The sequence below is a fragment of the Nomascus leucogenys genome, chromosome 13, assembly GCF_006542625.1.
Source record: "Nomascus leucogenys isolate Asia chromosome 13, Asia_NLE_v1, whole genome shotgun sequence".
NCBI lineage: Eukaryota > Metazoa > Chordata > Mammalia > Primates > Hylobatidae > Nomascus > Nomascus leucogenys.
The window spans coordinates 96,756,512-96,773,424 of record NC_044393.1 but is presented as its reverse complement, the minus strand read 5'-3'; the positions used below and the strand labels follow the sequence as shown (position 1 = coordinate 96,773,424).

The 16,913-nt window shown below is 42.3% G+C and overlaps 1 protein-coding gene across 2 annotated transcripts in view; it reads right to left on the bottom strand.

The window, feature by feature from the left end:
* Positions 1-16,913, bottom strand: part of CNTNAP2 (contactin associated protein like 2) — a 2,305,108-nt gene that overhangs the window by 307,755 nt on the left and 1,980,440 nt on the right. The window lies entirely within an intron of this gene.

The window sequence follows — 16,913 nt, the reverse complement described above, 5'->3', positions numbered from 1 at the left end:
GGTGAGGAGCCGCGAACGAGGCAGGAGTGACCAGACTAGGCGAGGGCAGTGTCCTCACCTCTCCTGCACCAAACTCTCAGAGGTGAGTTGCATTCTCTTCCCTTCCTACTTCCTCCTGGGGACTGCAGGTGAGGCTCTGGCCTGTGGGGTTGTTGTATGATATGGAGATGAGGCAATGAGCCCACCAAATGGCTCTCAGCCAGCCTCTATCCTTGAGCTCTTGGAGAAGATGCTATTGTACCAGCTGCCTCTCCCCACTCATTGCCTGACAGAGCAGCCAGTGTTTCCAGGAGTAAAGCAGCTCACACAATGCAATAAAAACACCAAACTGTGTTACTCAGATTCCATTAGGACAGAAGGACCAAGAATTTAATATGGGATCAAGAGTTGGCTCTCAACTTCATCTTCAGGGGAGAAATTCCTTTTTAATGTGCACATTTCTGAGTACATTTACTATCACAGCTAAAGACGAAAATATATGGGCATGATTTAAAGCAGTTACTAAAGCCTTGAGCTCTAATACTAAACTCCAAATGTATGCTTTTTAAAAAACACGGTATTTGCTATATCTTTTCTCCAAAAGGCACAATGAATCAACTAAGTGCACTCCATTAATTTCTATTCATACACAAATGATATTTTTCCTTCCTTTTATGCAAATTATACACATATGCAATATTAAATTGAGCTACTATTTTCAAATAAAAGTTACTTTGTGTTGGTTCTGCCATGCTTAAGTCAGTTTTAAATTATGAAATATTCAAACATGGTCTTATTTAATTAATGCTGTTTGTTTTTGTTTTTAGAAATGTCTAGAATATAGCAACATCTAGATAAGTCCCAAGGCATGTTAAAAGATAAACTTAGGCATATTAAAATCTTAACATGTTTATTTGGACATTCAGTGATTTGTGAATCAGGCAGCACCAGAATTCAAGTTGTCTACTGGGATGCGGAGTTGGAGAGAGAGAAATGTGTTTGTGGATGCAAGACGAAGAAACCGTTTGATTGGTTAATGTGGAAGGTCTTTAGTTAGAGGTTAGGTGGTGGTTTCTGATGGCTGATAAGCTTAGTTTTGTTTCAGTATTTACATTGAAGAGGATTTGGCTTGCTTCCCTAGGTATCTAGGGCTCTGAAGCTGTCTCAGCCAATGGCATCCCTATTAATTATTGTCGCAGGTAATACATAAACAGGGAACTAGTGCAAAATATGTTTGTAAATATCTTACTTAGGGTAAAAACTGTTCTTAATGTGTTCCTAGTCTTAGTGCAGTCTTAAGCTTTTTTTTTTTTTTTTCAAACAGAGTCTTGCTCTGTCGCCCAGGAGGGAGTGCAGTGGCGCGAGCTAGGCTCACTGCAACCTCCGCCACCCAGGTTCAAGCGATTCTCTTGTCTCAGCCTCCTGAGTAGCTGGGATTACAGGCATGCACCACCACGCCAGGCTAATTTTTGTACTTTTAGTAGAGACGGGGTTTCACCATATTGCTCAGGCTGGTCTCGAACTCCTGACCTCAGGTGATCCACCCGCATTGGCCTCCCAAAGTGCTGCGATTACAGGCATGAGCCACCATGCCTGGCCGCTATTTTTTTTTTTTTTTAAAGTATAAAGTCACAGATTTCAGTGGGAGAAAATAGGCAAATAGGTTACTTTCTTCTTGGGGAGGAGAATATCATATGATGTGGTGTAGGCTACTGGTTACGGGAACAGAAAGGCGCTTTGCAAAGCTCAAGTTGCTAGTTATCAAGGGTAAGCCTTCCTCCCCCCTCAACATCTGGCTTACTACACAGCAAGAGGCGTTCAGGTGCACCTCTGTGAGAAAACCTAAATCAACGCTCTCGCTCATCAGAGTCCTGAAGCTGGGAGGGAATAAAGATGAGGCCCAGGGCCGGAAGGATTCAGCTCATCCTAATTGGGTGAGAGCCCTTTAAGGACCCCAGAGCCTGCTGAGATCAAAGTCCCCAGCCAGACTTCAGCCTTAAGCAAAGCAATTCTGTCTCTTTAGGCTATATCTCCAGGATACGAATGCAATTAACATTTTAAAATTTCAATCCAATCAAGTACCTTCTTATTTTCTGAGGTGGTGATGTATTAACAGAAGGGCAGTTGTCTCAAATGATTCTAGAAAAAGGAAAGCTAAAAGTAAAACATGTCAGTATTTATTTGAGGCCCGGCACTGGTTATTCAGACAGAAATATCCGCAGAGAGAAGAAAAGTAGTTCCATCAGTTATTCAAGTGTGATGAAATATCTCTATAGACCGCAATTCCATTTATTCTAATTCTATGCTCACTAAGCAACTTCAATCTAATTTAATCTCTTGAATAGACTCATTCACAGGGAAGTCATGCCTTGTACAAATGGTTTTTCCCACTATCTTGGAAACATCTGGATTATCACATGATGCCCTTGGAGTTGTCAATTGTGAGTTATCTCAAATCTCTGGATGAGCTTATTAAATCCAGATTCTTCAGAAGCAACAGGGAGGACTCCACTCTGGATTCGACTGATGGTATCAAAGTAGGAATGCGGCTCAGGAGGTGCCGAGGGTGATCACTGGGGCTCAGGCAAATGATGTTAGAGCTTCTGTTTTTACTTATTTTAAAACTGTTATCCTTTAATATTGATTTTAGTTATACTTTATAATGTATACTATATAAATGCAGTGGCACATGGATGGAATTTATAAGTAAACATGCTCAATGGGATGTGGACTTAAAGGCTTTCAGTGAGTGGGGTACAAATAATAAATCATGGATGCCTCTTCTCCAGCCCATGGTAACCATCTCTGAGTCCTGTTCTGAGGAATCTGTTGCCCAATCTCTGGGATTTTTTTTTATTATAACAAGATTATGTGAGTGCTTTTTCCAGTGCTTATAGCGCTTCTGGATGCAAAGAGTTATTATTGTTTGTTGATACTGCTCTCAACTGATCATAGACTCCATGAAAGCTGGCACGAAAACATTTCCTCTCAGTAATCTTCAGCCTCAGAATATAGTCAGCACTCATAAATAATTATTCAATCAATAGATAAGTAACTCCTTGCCCCTCTCATTTATATCCATTTTCACTTCTTTTACAAAGTCCTCATGAGACAGAATGTTCTTTATGGTAACCTGGGTATTAAAGATGCTAAATAAATATAAATAAAAGCTAATGCTCTTTTAGCACCTACTGATAACTGGATACTGCTTCCACTAGCACACCATAATTCTCCTTATCCATGACTTTATTTCTATAACTCCCTATAGACTTCATTAAACAATGCCATGCATTTGCAAGACTGACGGTATCATAACCTTAAGGTTATTGAAATCACTACAATTTATACTTGCTACCAAGGTCAGTGCTATGGAGGTAAAGTGACAATGGGTGAGAATGCCAAGCTGGGAATAAGAGATTCACTATATGGCAAAGACAGTGCCAAAGGAGGTGGCAGGGACCAGGCCAGCACAGATAAGTGGAGGGGGCAAGGCTGGAAACTGAGAGGGAAGATGTGAAGATGTGAAACAGAACAGAAATTAGTGTCCGAGACTGGAAGGGTCAGTCAACAGTAACAGAATAATGAGGCAGGTAGAGAGGGACTGGAGACCCAGCCCAGGGCTGGAGTCAAAAGCTTTACAGAATGATCGAGATGACACTGAAGGTTCTGCAAGCTTGAAGTGAGTCAATCACATGAGCAGCTTTGTAACTACATGTTAGGCAAGGCCAGGGCTCATCATGTGTGGCAAGAGGAACCAGGAAGGTACCTCTAGCTAGTGCAGGAGCGGGGGGCTGAGCCTGCAAAGCAGCCTTGCTGGTCTCCATCATCACATCATTTTAAACCCCAATTAAGCATCAGTAGAAAATGTACTATCATATCTTCACACAAATTTCATAGCAGCCACTTACTTTAATCCGACCAGTGATTATTTGGTATTGGATATGGTTTAAATCTGTGTTCCCACTCAAATCTCACGTCTAATTAAAACCCCCAATGTTGTGGGGCCTGGTGGGAGGTGATTGGATCCTGGGGGCAGTTTCTCATGAATAGTTTAGCACCATGGCCTTTGGTGCTGTCTTTGTGATAGCGAGTGAGTGCTTATGAGATGTGGGTGTTTAAAGTGTGCAGCACCTTCCCTTCTCTGTCTTGCTCCTGCTCCATCCACGGAGTATGTGTACATCCCCTTTGCCTTCTGCCATGACTGTCAGTTTCCTGAGGCCTCCCCAGAAGCGGAGCAGATGCCAGCATCATGCTTTCTGGACAGCCTGCAGAACTGTGAGCCAATTTAACCTCTTTTCTTTATAAATTACCCAGTCTCAGGTATTTTTTTTACAGCAGTGCAAGAACGGACTAAGATAGTATGGGATTCCAACTTCAAACTTTCTGAGCATATTTTCCGATGGACAGCATTTCATTTTAAACCTAATTTTTGTTTCTAACAAAGTATTACATGTTCATAGTTATAAAGGTCTAGTGGTGTTAGGACTAAAGCAAAAAGCAGTTCCCTGCTTCCCACCCCCTCCTAATTCCTTAGAGACACCTTCTCACACTTTTAACTCTTTCAATTAAACAGCTGTATTTTTTTTTTTTAAAAAAACCTCTGGAGCTACTTATTAATTTATACCTTTTATAATATTCTCTACTGATTTTCCTGAATATAAGATGAGAATTTAGCACTTTTATAAGCCTGCTTCCCTAGCCCCTTTATGTTCTCCCCAAATAGCTAAATCACAGATTTTTGGTTATATTGAAATTCAAGCTTGGCATGGTGCCTCACACCTGTAATTGCAGTGACTGGGGAGGCTGATGTGGGAGGATTGCTTGAGGCCAGGTGTTCAAGACCAGCCTGGGCTGTGTCTTGAGTGAGATCCTGTCTCTGAAAAAAAAAAAAAAAAAAACAGCTGTGTCTAATGGTGTAGTTCTAGCCACTTGGGAGGCTGAAGCAGGAGGATCCCTTGTGCTCAGTTCAAAGTTGCAGTGAATTGTGATCATGTCACTGCGTTTCAACCTGGGCAACAGTAAGACACTATCTCTATAATAATAATAATAATAAATTTAGCACAGTATTGATATTTTAGGACTATGTAATATTATTTAAGAGCCAAACAGTAAAATCTAATTGTATTTTCTTTAAATTGTATTTTCTTGCAGTTTGTTGTATGTAATTGTATTTTCTTGTATTTTTGTTTGTTGCAATTGTATTTTCTTGTATTTTGTTTCTTTAAAATCAATAATCATTTTTTTATTTGCTTATTTTTATATGTATCTGCCATGAATTCTCTCCAGATTCTTTAACACAGCAGCAAAACTCTTCTTAAAAATTTTCCAACATTGCACACATCAGGCCATCTGCAGTCACATTTTTGTCCTCTGGAGGCATCTTCTACGGCTCTCTTTCCTCTGTTCCCACCTGGACGAGTTCTTCTCAGGGTTACTGCACAGCCCTTGTCCTGGGACCTCCCTCTGCCATTAGTGCAGGGACTTCCTTTTGCCACACTTTGGTATTACATCCCCAGGTTTCAGGATCTCATGACATCTGCTTCCTAGGTCTACACTCTCATTTCCCTGAAACACATTCTCAGGTAGCTCCTTGAGAAAAGAGATACTCGAGGTTAACCTTCTAAACCCATGTTTTTCTGATGAGTCATTATTCTACTTTCACACTTAACTGAGAAACTCCAGAAGGAAAATTGTCAGGCTCTCAGGGCTGCTACTGGGAAAGCAACTGCTTTCTGTTTACGAAGCCTTATATGCAACCTACATTTTTCTCCTCTCTGGAAACTTTCAGGATCTTTTCTTTAACTCTTTTAATTGGAACTTCATGATTGCCTTGATAAAGATTTTTCTCCCATTATCAGGTCTGAGACTTTAATAATTTCTCTGATCCCTTTTCTCAAACACCTATTTATGTTAGATTTTTTTTTTCTAATTTTGTTCCTAATTTTGATCTTTTCCCTTTGTGTTCTACTTCTTTGGACATTTCCTCAGCTTTATTTTCAATACTGCCATTGTGTTTTAATTTCAGCTATCATATTTTACATTTCCAAGTATGATTTCTTGTTCTCTGATAGTCCCCTTTTACATAGTACCCCATTCTAATTTTTTCGGAGGCAATATCTCAATATCTTCTCTTGTCTGAGAATATTAATTTAACTATCAAACGTTTTCTTCTGCTTTCTCTGTTGCCTCTGTTTCTTCCCAGACCTCCTGCCACCCACCCCTACCCTGGATTGTGAGTTTGGGGTCCCTTCTTTTATGACATCTCTGACATTACCCTACATGGTTGGTGACTCTCACCTGTCTGTTTATACTGAACAGTCAAGTACTAGACAGCTGAGTGCAATCTAGAGTGTGTGTGATTGGGATGGTGGTGGATTTGATGATTGGGCTTCATTATCGCATGGAGAGTCCCCTGTCCCATTGAAGGGACCCCGAATGTCAGTATCTGTGACTTGTTTTGGTCACTGAATGTTCAATATCTTGAGAGAAGAATCCACTACTTTCCTCATGAGGAATATATGTCTGTTGGTCAGTGCTTGGGGAGCTGAGAGGAAGAAAGCTAAGGAGAGGGGTCAACCTTATTAAGTCAATTTCCACATCTTTCCTCTGCTTTTATTAAGGAGCTTTACCCCCATTTTTTGGTGCCTGGTGTCTGGAGTGTGAACCCCCACTTCCTGCATGGGTAGAGCAGGACAGTCACTGGCAGGGTCAGAGCGGGGAGCTGGGGTGTGACTGACCCTCACATAGACGTTCCACCATTTCTCTGGCTCTGAGCCCGGCCCTTGCTTGCCTCCAGTTCCTGGGCCTCTTGGAGCTCCATGGCTTGCTTCCCACCTGCCTGTCAACAGCCTGGACTTACAGATTTGCCTTTACTGCCAGTAGTGAAGTAACTGAACTTGTGATGTGCTGAAGTTCTTTCGTGGAGAATGAAGAGAAGGAGGTAACAAACTGAGGTCACAGTCCACCCGTGGGTCCAGCAAGAGCCCTAGAAGCATTGGCGGGGGTGGTACTACCAGGAGGAGGTGGTGGGGGGTGGGAGGGATGACAGGAAGTGAGTCCCTGGGCTGCTCTGGGCTGTCACTTGGTGAAGCTTCCCTGCACTGTTTCCGTGTACAGGCTGAGGAATCCAACCTCCAGGTTCCCATTCTGGCTCTACCATCTCCACCTACTGGGCGATGTGAGGCAGATCGTTTGGCCTTTCTAAATCCTCATGTGTACAGTGGAATTGTGGCAGGCCAGGTCTTACTGATGCAGGCCTCCATAACAACTGTTTCAGCACTGACTGAATGGGTAAGTTAAATATTAAAAGCTGAAAGAACCAGTGCCCTTATACAAAGGCTAGGATGTAACAAAAGCCCACCAAGAGTTTGCCTAGGCCTTTCCTGGGCCTTGAAGCATGACAAGATAATGCAGGAATTCTTAACAGGGCCTGTTTAGGGTTAACAAGTTTTACTGGGGGTCTGAAGAAACTCCCCAGGCCTCCACAAACAAGTTTAATGGGGGTCTGAAGGAACTCCCCAAACCTCCGTGATTTAGCAGGAGACAAGACAAGGGTCATTAGCCCAGCATCTGAACCCATTTAGATTAAGTAAATTTACTGAGGCTCCAGAGGAAGGTCTTCAGGACTCAGATCTTAGTTATAAATTAAAAGAAGTGAGTCACTTATGTCTTTAGATAAATGCACACTTACTCATAGACATATAGCTTAGAAGATACATAAGCTCTGGAAAACCTTGTAAGTTTGAGTTGATCTGGCGATGATTTCCAGGTGTTCTCTCTGTACCCAGTTACAGAAATAAAAACTCACGCCTGTAATCTCAGCACTTTGGGAGGCCAAGGTGGGCAGATCACCTGAGGTCGGGAGTTTGAAACCAGCCTGACCAACATGGAGAAACCCTGTCTCTACTAAAAATACAAGATTAGCCAGGCACGGTGGTGCATGCCTGTAATCCCAGCTACTTGGGAAGCTGAGGCAGGAGAATCGCTTGAACCTGGGAGGCGGAGGTTGCGGTGAGCTGAGATCGCACCATTGTACTCCAGCCTGGGCAACAAGAGCGAAACTCCATCTCAAAAAAACAAAACGAAACATAAAACCTCTCTTCTTTCCCAGTTCATCTGCATCTCGTTATTGGGTGGTGAGAATAAGCAGCTTGACCCTATTTGGTCCAGGAACAGAATAACAGTGGAACTTCTTTTATAGGGTATGGTGAGAATCTCAGGAGATAACCCATGAAATATACTTAGCAGAGTGCTAGGCACAAAACAAAAGATCAATAAATGTGATTACTTACTACTACACTGCTAGCCTTTGATTTCATTTACAGTCAGCCTGTGCAAGGGCTCGGCCAAGGAGTGGGGAAGGATGGAAGAGGAGCCTCTTTTCCTTCAGGGTGTGAACAGTAAGACGACAAACCCTGAGGCTTTTCCCCTGAGCCTGATTGACCACAGGTACTAATGCTTTTTTAGAAATCATAAATAGACAATGTATAATTGTATAAATTCATGGGGTACAAAGTGATGTTATGATTTATGAATATGAAGTGAAATAATTAAATCAAGGTACTTAACATATCCATCACCTCAAATACTTAACATTTCGGGGGGTAAGAACATTTGAAATTCATCCTTAGCAATTGTGAAATATACATCTTCTATTACTAACTACATTCACCAAGTTGTGCAATAGAACTTAACCAACCAACCAAGCATGTTCCTCCTAACTGCACTCTTTGGCCATCTCCCCATTCCCTGCAGCTCCCAGCCTCTGTACCCACCATCCTCCTCTCTGCTTCTCTCGAGTCTGTTTGTTTTAGATTCCACTCATGCATGACAGCTTGCAGTATTTGTCTTCGGTGCCTGGCTTATTTCACGGAGCATTACGTCCTCCAGTTCCATCCACGGGGAGCGGCAAACCCCAGGATTGACAGCTAAGCCTGCAGCGGTCACTTCCTCAGCTGGCTGACTCCTCTCAACCTCACCCACGTCTGCCCTTTTGTCCTCTTCATCTCTTTCCTTCCTCTGCTCCCTCACTAGCTTCCAAAACTCGGTGCTTCCTATTTCTTCATCTCCACTGATTTTTTTTTTTTTTTTTTTTTTTTTTTTGAGACAGAGTCTCGCTCTGTCGCCCAGGCTGGAGTGCAGTGGCACAATCTCGGCTCACTGCAAGCTCCGCCTCCTGGGTTCACGCTCTTCTCCTGCCTCAGCCTCCCAAGTAGCTGGGACTACAGGCACCCGCCACCACGCCCGGCTAATTTTTTGTGCTTTTTTTTAGTAGAGACGGGGGTTCACCGTGTTAGCCAGGATGGTCTTGATCTCCTGACCTCATGATCTGCCTGCCTCCCAAAGTGCTGGGATTACAGGCGTGAGCCACCGCGCCTGGCCTGATTTATTTATTTATTGGTAATTCCATTCAGGACACATGAATCGGAGCTATCGTCCTTGAGTATCAGCCCCGTGTTACGCTTTGTAGAGTAGCCATTAAGGACAAATCTGATGAAAGGAGGAGTGACCTGACAACTAAGAAGGTAGAGTTACCCAAGCAATGGACATAATTGCATTTGAACAAATGTTTACAGGAGGCAACTGCAGAGTAGAAGAGACATGTGATGAAAAGCAGAGGCCCTGCCTGGTGTGCCTGCCCCTGCCTGCTCTCCTCCCTCCCCAGAGGGGAGATGGGGAGTTAGGAAGGGGGAAGAGACGGTGGCTAGAGGAGTCTGCGTTTGGCCCACATGGAGAAGACTGCATGAAGGCACTCTGGGCTGCGGTTTGGTGAGGAGTGTGGCTGCTGGGCTGACTCCAGTGGCCAGTGGTCTTGTCATTCCCCTCCCAGATTCAGTGATTTCCTCAGGCCACCAAATGGCTCACACTGAGGCTGCACCTAGAAGCATATCTATAGCTTCTGCTGTAAACGGCAAACACTTTCCAATGTAAATAGCAGCTCTGAAGAGACTAATTACTGCGAAAATTATTAGTGACCCAAATGTTAGGGATTTGCAGATTCTTTGAGTTATGCAAAGGGCCTTCTATTGTTTCCTGTGAGCTGGGGACTGTGGACAACAATCAACCAGATGGCTTCATTTGCATGCAGATTTGAGTCTATTTGTCAAGATTTCCTTACGGGAGGAAAAAAAATTACTTCCTTAATTAAACCTTTTTTGTACATTCAGGTTAGGTAAAGAGGAGCTTTGTTCAGCTCTAGGCCTCATTTATTGGGCAAGCTTCACTCAGAATGAAAGGCTGCAAGTTATTAATAAAATGCTGTCCATGGGTTTGAGTCAGCCACTCTCTCTGCAGCATTTCTTCCTGTCCAGCAAGCCTGTTTCACGGCTGCAACCCAAAATGATCAGAGGACAAGTTTGCCGGAAGAGTCAACAACATAAATATTTCACCCTGTGTGTCTCTGTGATTCGGGTCCTTTGGGCTAGAATGGGGATGGGGTCCCACAGAGAAAAAGAATATGCTGGTGAAAGCCTGAAAGTCATAACACTTGAGGTGCTTCCTGCACTGCTGTGAGCTGACCTATAGCCAGGTTCTGGGGCTTGTCATAAAACTGGCTTGTTCCTAGTCATGGAAATTCCTACATGTCAATCCCATTATTAGTGCATTTAAATATAAAGGGGGCCGGGCGCGGTGGCTCACGCTTGTAATCCCAGCACTTTGGGAGGCCGAGACGGGCGGATCACGAGGTCAGGAGATCGAGACCACGGTGAAACCCCGTCTCTACTAAAAATACAAAAAATTAGCCGGGTATGGTGGTGGGCGCCTGTAGTCCCAGCTACTCGGAGAGGCTGAGGCAGGAGAATGGCGTGAACCTGAGAGGCGGAGCTTGCAGTGAGCCGAGATTCCGCCACTGCACTCCAGCCTGGGTGACAGAGCGAGACTCGGTCTCAAAAAAAAAAAAAAAAAAAAAAAAAAAATATAAAGGGTACTTATGAGGTAATTTCGGTACATTTAAAATGTTTGAAACAGTTGTGTGTTTCACATGTTTGGAGGGTGGGAACAAGTCTAAGATTTTTTATGAAGCTCTTCAGGCTCTCCACATTACGGCTCTACACTTTCCCACTTTTCATTTGGGGGGCTATTATTTATGCCTGAGTAATCCTAGGTCTACCGGGGCTCAAAGTTAATAACTAGAAGTGGAGACGTGAATAGCTAGGTGTGTCATGGGAACTTCTGACCCTCCAGTCCTCACTCAAATTTCTGTCCTGGGTAAGCCCTAAAGGTTGCTATGTGATTGATTCCAGAAAGCAGGGAATAACAAGACTGAAACTTTTACACCCTGGCAAAGAGGGGAAGAAGATTTAGCAGAAAACAAAGTTTGATTTAGTAAAAATAAGACTATGTAGTATTTTTTGCATCTAGAGGTTGTAAAACAAATTGATGTTTGCTTCCTGTAGGTTAAGGAGTAGACTATCAGGCTGGGCATAGTGGCTCATGTCTATAATCCCAGCACTTTGGGAGGCTGAAGCCGGTGGATTGCTTGAGCCCAGGAGTTTGAGACCAGCCGGGGCAACATAGTGAGACCTCGTCTCTATTTATTAGGGAAAAAATATATATATATACATGTCTCAAAGAGTGCAATACACTGAAGTGCCATAGGGGTGGGGGTGACTCTGGGGAATGACAACTTCAAAATGTTCCTGTGTCCCCGGGATGAATATTTATGCTTTTCTTTCTTTTCCTGAGTAATTTTCACCCATTTCAACAAGTACTAATCATATGTTAACGATTCCCAAATTTATGCATAAGTTAGATCTTCAGTATAAATCACCAAGGTAAAGCTGTCCAGTAAGAAATGCCTATTTGAGCCTTAAACTCATAGTACAGATCTAACTCTAAATATCTGAAAGCAAACATTTTTCTTCCAAATTAACTATATCCGCAGTATTCTCCATCTCAGAAGGTAGAGCTTTTCCCACTCTGCCATTCAAGGCAGGAACCTGGGAGCCCTTCCTTAGCATCCAGTCAATCCCCAAGGCCTGATAGCCACACCTTCTAAATAGCCTGTGCTGTGTCTCCTCCTCTCCATTCCTTCTGCTGCCTTGGCTCTGATTGTCTCTTGCCTGGATGTGGCAGCAGCCTCCTAACTTGGTTCTGTTCCTGGTGCTGTTCATCTCAAATTCATCCTTGATAAAGCCAACAGAGAAATCCATCTAAAATGCAAAACAAGGCCGGGCGTGGTGGCTCACGCCTGTAATCCCAGCACTTTGGGAGGCTGAGGGGGGTGGATCACCTGAGGTCAGGAGTTCAAGATTAGCCTGGCCAACATGGTGAAACCCCATCTCTACTAAAAATACAAAAATTAGCTGAGTGTGGTGGCAGGTGCCTGTAGTCCCAGCTACTCAGGAGACTGAGGCGGGAGAATCACTTGAACCTGGGAGGCGGAGGTTGTGGTGAGCCAAGATTGCGCCATTGCACTCCAGCCTGGGCGACACAGTGAGACTCCATCTCAAAATAAATAAATAAATAAATAAATAAATAAATAAATAGAAAGAAAAAATAAAATGCAAAACCGACCATTTCACTGTCATGCATCAAATCCCAACGGTTCCAAATAGCTTGCAGAATATATAGTATTGCAAGCTCGGTGACATGGCATAGCAAGCATAGGCCTGCTTCGCCAGCCTTATCTCTTTCTACTCCTAGCCTCAGAATGTATATTTCAGCAACATACAGCTACCATTGTTCCTACCATGACAATGGTGTGTGTGGATTCCAGCTTTATTTGCAGTTTCCTCTTTTTGGATTGTCTTTTTCTACAGCGTCCTCCCCTTCACCCTCTCAGTTCATATACCACATTGGACTTGATTTCCACTCATTCTTTAAGACTCAATTCAGATGCCACCTCCTCCAGAGAGTCTTTCTGACCTATCCCTGAACTGGGCATGGTACTATTTCCCTGTCCTCCTAGTGCACCTAACTTATTATAATTACTTTCTTGTGTTCCTCTCCTCTGCTCGGCTGCGAATTTCAGAGAGCAGAGATTTTGCTTTCTATACATTTCTAACAGTAACATCTGGCCTGACCCACAGGTATTCAATATGTGTTTCTTGAATCAATGAAAAAAATGTGTTTTTTTTTAAATAAATTCGAACCGTGGGAATTCCACTACCAGTTATTATCATTGCCTGACATGACCATCTGCAAAGCCTACTTTTTGACAGTTTCAGAATTGAAGAGTTATTTAACCCATATGGACAGAAGCTTTTCTAGGTTGGGCATTATTTATTTGGACGTTTAGACACACTCAGCATTTCCCTTCTCAGATATCTGATGAGCTAGTCGTCTTCATGGGGTCCTCAGGTGGTACCGACAATGATGGGTGACAATGGTTCTGAGAACTGCCAGCCCCGTGAACGTCACTTCTGTCTTTATTGTATCTCCTTTGGTATCTACTTTCTCTTACCTCCATCTCTCTTCATATAATTGGAATTCATGATCTAATAGCATTAAGTTTCCATTTTATCGTCTGCCCTGTTGTAATGAAGGATGGTCATAGCTGAGTTGTAAAAAGACTGAGCTGCATTTAGCTACGCTCCACCACTGTGCAGAGCAGGAGTGCTGTAATGCCAGGCAGCCTTTATGTGTTGATAGACTACAGAACCTCCAGAGCCTCACATCCATAGAAAAACAGGTTTTATATCAAATCCATTAGGTGAGTAAAATGTGGAAAAAAGCCACCCATTTCAGCAGAATGACGGATGTGAAACTGGGAAACTACTCTATACCCAGGGTAATGGGTTGATATGATCCATACAATTACATTACACAAATCAAAGTTTCCTTTTTGTGCTCTTTTCATTACAGGAAATAAAAAGATTCACATGTCCTATTAATAGAAACTGTGATTTTCCTGCTGAAAACAGTAACACAGTCCACATGTCTCAGGGGAGAGCAGGATCAGTAAAGCATCAAAATAACCCATAGTGCAAAGAAAGAGAGACGAGGAAATGAATTCAGTCTTCCAAGACCTCAGTTTCTTTATTTGTAAATTAGAAAAATAATTCTTTCTTCACAGGGTTGTTGTGATGATTTAAAGCAATAGCATCATACTGAAGCATTTTGAAATACCAAAGAACTATAAAGGCCAAAAAATCTTTCCTATATATTTTAATAATAATAGAAAAATAACAAAGACTTCTTTGTAGGCAGGGGTGAGAGAATTGGTTTGGATTTTTACAAAATGTGCTGCAGTTTCCTTAGAATTCATATATCCTCAAGAAGAAGGGCATACTATTGAAAGAAAGCCTGAAAACAAATTCCATTCAACTGCTAAGTGAAAATAATTTCTGATATAAAAATAAATAGTGCATCAAAACGGAAATGAATGCTCCGCTTTTAAGGATAAAAGGAACACATTTGAGAGCGAGAACGATTCTGTTTTGCAACTGGTGGCCTTTGTTGCTGTTTTTTAGTGTGAAGCAGTGGAGCTTAGACACACTGGGCTTTGCCTGTGATCATCCTGGGGTGAGGATTGAAAATGGAATTCACATTGATGACACAGGACATATATGAGTCTATATAAGACTAACAGAAGTTTTACAACTTTGTGTTACATAATTAAAATAAATATAATGTGAATGAAATAATATCCGATATGCAGATTTAGAACAGTTTTAATTTCAAAGGAATCTGAGAATTTGTATCAGGGAAAGACAGACTGCATGAGTGGTGCCTGGAATAATGAACAGTGTGTTCACCAGAAGTTGCTGCTGCGTGGATGATGTGAAAGGAGACCCCCAAAATTATTAAGCCAAAGGGAAAAGTCAAGCTGGGTACTGCTTAGGGCAAACCTGCCTCCTATTCTATTCCTAAAAACGATAGCTACTAAGATAAAAAAAACAAAACAACAACAACAACAACAACAAAAACTACATACCTCCCTCACGAGGAATATCCTTGTGGACAAAGGACAGACACAACTCAAAATCACTCCTCCGCTCACTGATAGAAATGCGTAACTGTTTGCCTCCTTTGGAAAGGCTAATCAGAAACTCAAAAGAATGCAACCATTTGTCTCTTACCTACCTATGACCTGGGAGCCCCCTTCCCATTTTGAGTTGTCCTGCCTTTCTGGACAGAACCAATGTACATTTTACATATATTGATTGATGTCTCATGTCTCCCTAAAATGTATAAAACCAAGCTGTGCCGTGACCACCTTGGGCACATGTCATCAGGACCTCCTGAGGCTGTGTCACGGGCCGGCAACATTAACTTTGGCAAAATAAACTTCCTAAATTGACTGAGACCTGTCTCGGATGTTTGGGGTTCAACGATGTTTATCATAGCACTACAGGCCCCAAAGCTATATGCAAACTGCACTGAGGGTCTGGCTGGGCCACAACATAAAAGATTTTCACTGCATGAAGAGGTATTGCTACAACCCAAAATGGCGGAACTTCATTCCGCATGTATTGCGCGCAATGTGGTACAAAAGTACGTGCTTGGATAATCAAATATTAAATAAATTATTACAATAATATTTAGTATGGCATGCCAATTTAGGATTTCATTCAGATTTCCCGCTTCAATATTTCAAGTTGTAAAATTGAGGTTTTGCATTCAACCTAGCAATCCCATCACTGGGTATATATCCAAAGGAATAGAAATCATTGTATTAATAAAGACACCTGCACACAAATGTGCATCACAGCACTACTCACAATAGCAACGACATGGAATCAACCTAAATGTCCATCAGTAGCAGACTAGATAAAGAAAATGTGGTACATATACACCATGGAATACTATGCAGCCATAAAAAAGAACGAGATCATGTCTTTTGAGGGAACATGGATGGGGCTGGAGGCCATCATCCCCAGTAAACTGACACAGAAAATCAAATACCACGTGTTCTCACTTGTAAGTGGGAGTTAAGCAATGAGAACACAGGGACACAAAGAAGGAAACAACAGACCCAGGGGCCTACTTGAGGGTGGAGGCTGGGAGGAGGGAGAGGAGCAGAAAAAATAACTATTGGGTATTAGGCTTAGTACCTGGGTGACAAAATAATCTGTACAACAACCCCCCGTGACACGAGTTTAACTACATAACAAATCTGCACCTGTACCCCTGAACCTAAAATAAAAGTTTGAAAAAATAGAAGTTTTGGTCTTCTTTTTTTGCCTTAGACGTAATTGATTGATAGCAATGGGGAAGACTGCATGTTCAGAATCTGGCTGTTTGAGAATCTTAATATTTTTAAAAGTGAATTTAAATGATAACAAAAAGCAAAGATTATAGCTTCCCCTGCCATAGCATGGTGCCGTAGGTTACGCTAATCTGAAACTGAGTAGATGGTGGCATACTCTGGGTTTTGAAAGCAATTCTCTCCAACAGTCTGGCAGCCACCCAGAGCACAGCAGCTTTGAAACATGTTGCATTCTGACCTTTTCCCAGTCCAGGGGCTCTGGAGGAAGAACAAGGGCTCTAAAATTCAGATTGGAAGATGCACAAACAAAGCACTGAATGGATTCCGAGGGAACCAATCTCACATTTCACTTCTGCAAAACTTTATGGGAAGTTTATGGGGATTTATTGTTTCAAGAACAGAAGGACATTTACCTACAGATGCAGGGGAATAAATTTCAAGTGCATTTAGTATTGGAGAATGGTCGCTTTATTGCGGATTTCAATCCACTTGACTTTCTCCTTAATCTTTTACCTTCCACCTCAAGTAGAACACCACACACACACACACACACACACACACACACACACACACACGCAAACACACACACACACTGAACTTTTTAGTTTTGTGCTTCCATGGTGTGAGTGATTTGTAAATGTTTATAGTTTTAAATAGCAAAAAATGGAAGTAACCATAATGTGTACATTTATTACTGTATGTATTTGAAGAAACATGCATTCATTTGGACAAAAAATGTGATACAATGTGGCATAAACCATAAAATCGATCTATGTAAATT